Genomic DNA, 5,486 nt, shown 5'->3' with positions numbered 1-5,486 from the left:
ATTACCTGATTGGTGATTTCTTCCTCCTATTGGATGAGTATTCCACCAAAGGACAGGAAACATGAGGGATTTATTTATAAAGCTGCAGGTTCCGGGGCCGTCATCTTCATCCTAAACCTCACTTCACTACCTAGTGTGTCACTGACCAGGAACAAGCATGCAGGAGGTCAGATTGCTCAGCCTTCACTGGCTGCATGCTTGTTCTGGGTCAGTGACACACTACATAGTGTAGCGAGGATCAGAATGACGGCCCTGGGGTCTCCAACATCACTGTGTATCTATAGGAAAAAAATTATTTTATTGTTTTGTATGAGGTGGGGAATGCAGAGTTCGGGGGTGAGCTTCACCGGGATCAGAGGTCGTTATTTCCTCATTACATTCCACAAGAACTTTGTAATCCCGATGGAACACGTCCATCATTTTATTGGGACACACAAGTTACACACGTTACATGTTTACTATTAATAAAGACATAAACACATCACAGAGCAAATATAATTACTTTCAGAGGTAGCTTCAGCCATTTTTTTTGGGTGGTTCTGTGCTGTTATTGCGAGTAGAAGTGCTAATGTGCCACGCTTTGCGCGCCATCTACTGTGCACATGTCGACATGGCCAAACAGTAAGTGTAGCCTGCAAGTGGGCATGGACAGCAAGTGGGTGTTCCTTCATGGTCTATGGCTTGTAGTGTGACACTTTTGACTCTTTGTATAGACCAAGTATGACTTGGGGTGAACTGAGGAGACAGTTGGAATAAAATAATCCCACTTGGGGCCAGAAGTGAGAACACCTCAGCTTGTGTGAAGTTCTGCACTAACCCCCAGCACAGCAAAAATAATTTAACATAGTACCCCACAATAATTAACCCACAGCACAGTCATTTATCCAGGGCATGGTTCAATAATTCACCCTCAGCACAACACAATACTTAACCCATAACATTGAACAACATTTAGCCCCCAAAATTGCACAAGCATTAAAGCTCAGCATAACACAGTAATTAACCTCTGGAATGAACTGTGTACAGAGTGCAGGGTTTGGGAGTGTGCTATTTACAGAGTGCAGAGCACAGGAATGTGCTGCCCATAGAATGCAGAGTTCAGGAGTGCACTGTGCACAGAATGCAGAGTTCAGGAGTGCACTGTGCACAGAATGCAGAGTTCAGGAGTGCACTGTGCACAGAATGCAGAGTTCAGGAGTGCACTGTGCACAGAATGCAGAGTTCAGGAGTGCACTGTGCACAGAATGCAGAGTTCAGGAGTGCACTGTGTACAGAAGGTAGAGTTCGGGGGTGAGCTGCGTACGGAGCGATATTTATTAGAACTGCCCACACTAAAGCTGGCTGCTAAGGTCACCCTGGGCAGTAGTGTCCAATTGGACCAATGCTCTACTGTTGATGCCTACAGAGGCCTCTCTCTGCATGGCAGCTGCTTAACAGTGCCACCTGCGCAGGGAGGCTGAACTACACCTTCTGTATTCAATCAGCAGTGATATAATTCAGTGACGAGATGACGTCTTTTACCACCCGAAGCAAACAGGCCAAAGTGCCCTCCCCCATTCATGAGCTGTGACCTACTTCAGCAGCATAGATCACAGGTCCTGTCCTTTATGCCCCCCGCCCACTGATCCCCCAAAGTAGTCCCCTCTTCTGACTCCCCCTCAGCCCAGTCCTGAGAGTGGGTAAAGGGGCGATCACAACAGAGGTCGGGGGGGGTAAAATAAATCTGTCGGCAGTGGTTGCCGGTGTTGTGTTGAGAAGTGCCCGCTATCAAGGAGCGCATGGGATGAACGACGCATGCACTTTACAGAACAGCACAACACTGTTTTTACAATCGGCTGTTGTGACGGCGCCTACGCACAATAGCCGACAGAATACATTTTCTGTCATATTGTGCCCTGCGCTCCCGTAGCGAGTTCATGATAGGCTTGTGCAATTAGTTTAGTAACGAATCGAAATTCGGCCAAATTTTGCATCTTAAACATAAAAAAATAACAAATTACAACGAATACGAAAGAAATATAACGAATGAATTTGACATGATTCGACATTATTCAACCACATTCGAAATGATTTCAACATGATTCGACATTATTTCAACCACATTCGAAAATATTTTGTGACCCGACTTTAGGGCCATGTATCTCGGGGTCACTTGGTGCTAGACACTTGAAATTTGGATATGTTGTAGTGCTAGTATTATTGTGTTTGCATACCAAATTTGGGGTTTCTAGCTATAAGTGACCCCGAGATACATGGCCCTAAAGTCGGGTCATACATTTTTTTCGAATGTGGTTGAAATAATGTCGAATCATGTTGAAATCATTTCGAATCCGGTAGAAATATTTTCGAATTTGGTTGAAATATTTTCGAATGTGGCCGATTTTTCAAATTCGGTAGAAAACTAAATGACATCCGAAAACGACTTTAAGGAAGTTAACGAATATAACTGAACGAAATTAATGAATTAACGAATTAAAACGAAACTAAACAAATTTTTTCCTTTTGCACATGTCTAGTTCATGACGATCAGAGGCGGATTTCTACATGTTGTGGGCAGTTTTTTAAATAAACTTTTTATGCTATCCTTCAAAGAACAACCCGGGCACTTCTCGATAGTAGGCACTATCCGACAGAACTCCGGAAAACAATTCTGTAATAAATCCAATAACACTGTGAAGCACTGACCCGCGAAGGCGCTGCTGGTTTTATTGGGCTTACCGTTACCTTCTTGACCTCGTCTCCATCTAGGGTTTCCCATGGTAGATGGCCCAAAGAAATGTGGAAACTGACACTGGATCTTTCTTTTAGGTTATTTATTTGGAATAAGAACAAGATCTCTGTTTAGAGTAGAGGGTTAGGAGGAAGTTCAGGTACTTTGGACTGTCAAAGATGGAAAATGTTTATAAAAGGAATCCAGAGCATAACCGTTTCACAGCTGGATCTTCACAACCCCCCATCCCCCCCCCCCCCACGGATATCCCTCCTCTCACTAGGCCTAGCAGCTGATGTGTTAAGTAAAGTAAAGTCTCTGCCAAAGACTTGAGCTTAACTGAGGGACATAGACAAATTAATAGAGCTATCATGCAGTACCAGTATCTCTCAGCCGATCCGGCGATACCGTACAAGTGTGGATCCATGAATAGTGATGGACGAACTTCCAATGGGATGTTTCGCGAACGCGGCCAAAAGTCCGCGAACCGCAAATTTCGCGGCGGACCCCATTGACTTTAATGGCAGGCGAACCTTAAAAACCTCCAGGTCATATTTTCAGCCACAAAATACTTACTAGCTGTGCACACATAGTCCCGCAACATGGACACTGACATAACAAAAATATTAAGCGAATCTGGGATCGACAACAACAAGCATTCTTTTTTTTTTTTATCTGTGACATTTTGACAATTCAGGAGTGCATGAAGGCCATAGGAGAGGCAAGGTCAGGCCAGGCTATGAAGGGGGTGCAGGAGATGATCAGTGCCACAGTCAGGGCAGCGCAGTCCTGTGCCAGTGTCCCAGTGTGCCAACCTGTGCTTGAGCCCCTCCCTCTGCCCGGCCCTTACCCCCACCTATGCAGGGCTCCACTGTGGTGGTCTGGAGGTGCCAGTCCAGTGCTGATCCTCAGCCATGGTGCTGGCACTGCCTGCTGATTGACTTCTCCGCTGCTATCTCCCTCACTGACACCAGCACTGAGATAGAACACTGACACCAGCACCGCGATAGAGACTGAGCACTGACACCAGCACCGAGACAGAGAGCACTGACACCAGCACCGGGATAGAGCACTGACACCACACCAGCACCATGATAGAGAGCACTGACACCAGCAAAGAGAGAGAGCGCACCGACACCGGCACAGAGAGAGCGCACCGACACCACCACAGAGAGAGAGCACCGGCACCAGCACCCGAGATAGAGAGCACCAGCACTGAGATAGAGAGAGAGCACTGACACCAGCACCGAGATGGAGAGCACTGACAGCAGCACTGATACCAGCAACTCGCTGTGGGACCCAAAAATATGACAACGCTCCACCTCTTCAAACAGGAGGGTACGGGCATATGGTACGGTGTGCTTTTTTGGAAGTGAGCCAAAGGTAGAAAAAAGGTCTGTGTGCTCGATTAAATAAATTGTTTATAGAGTTATGCATATACATGGTCTACTGGTCACATGTGTTGAATTCCTCCGAGATCCATGCCTCATTCATTTTTATAAATATGAGGTAGTCAACACTGTCGTGAGCTAGGTGAGTGCGCTTATTGGTCACGATCCCCCCTGCTGCGCTCAACGTCCTTTCGGACAGGACACTGGACGAGGGGCAAGCCAACAGTTCCATTGCAAATTGGGCAAGCTCTGGCCAGATGTCAAGCCTGCCCCCCAGTAGTCCAGGGGTACATCACTTCTCAGAGCATCCACATCGGCCGTTAACCCGATGTAGTCGGACACCTGGCGGTCTAGGCGTTCCCTGATGCTGGATCCGGATGAGACCTGTCGATGGGTCGGCTGAAAGAATGACCTCATATCAGAAGTCACCAACACATCTTCAAACCGCCCTCTTCTTGCAGGCGCTGTTGGATTTGTCCCCGCAACTCTTTCTCTGGGAGTGGGAATTCCTCCTCTGCCAGAGCACGCAAAAGCAGAATGCAGCATTTCTCGAAGCAAGGCCTGGAAGTGCTCCATTCTGCCAGCCCTCTGTGATGGTGGTAACATTTCTGCCATTTTGTGTTTGTACTGGGGGTCTAAGTACGTTGCCACCCAGTACTGGTCCTTGACCTTTATGCTTTTTATACGGGGGTCCCTGGGTCCATTTGCACTAAACTGGAAGAGGTGGGGTGGCCTGGCTCCTGCTCATCATCCAGGATAATGTCGTCCTCTTCATTCTCCTCTCCCCATCCACACACAACAGGGATCCCAGAAAGGTTTAAAGCATGCTCTTCTTGCTCCTCCTCATCCGCCCCGGCACCATCCTCCTCTGACTCCTCTTCAGACTCCTGTTGTTGACTTGTCTCAGAGTAGCCCCCCCGGGAATTCATCCAGCATTGCGACTTCCTCATCTTCCTGCTCCTGCTCCTCCACGGCTTGATCAATGACACAACGCAATGCACGCTCCATAAAGAAGGCATAAGGTACGATGTCACTGATGGCGCCATGGCTGCGACTGACAAGTTTGGTGATCTCATCAAATGGCCACAGAAGTCTGCATGCATCGCGCATGAGCAGCCACTGGCGCGGTGAAAAAAAAACAAGCTCCCCAGAACCTGTTCTGCCGCAGAGTTCGTACAGGTAGTTGTTGGGCTGCTCCAGCAGAAACGTGCAGTTATCAAGCGTATAGAAGGTTGAGTTCCCTCGCATCGGGCAATCACAAATAAGATGTCTGACCGGCAGATTGTGTCTCCGCTGAATGTCAGCCATGTAAGATCTTCTGAAATGGGCCGAGATTTTCCTTGCCTGCTGCAAGATGTCCTGGACACCAGGGTATTTGACAACGA

This window comes from Lithobates pipiens, unplaced genomic scaffold, assembly GCF_037356315.1.
Source record: "Lithobates pipiens isolate NorthernLeopardFrog02 unplaced genomic scaffold, aLitPip1_a1.2 Scaffold_13, whole genome shotgun sequence".
NCBI classification, from domain to species: domain Eukaryota; kingdom Metazoa; phylum Chordata; class Amphibia; order Anura; family Ranidae; genus Lithobates; species Lithobates pipiens.
The sequence above is the reverse complement of the archived record's forward strand: the minus strand, read 5'-3'. Positions refer to the sequence as shown.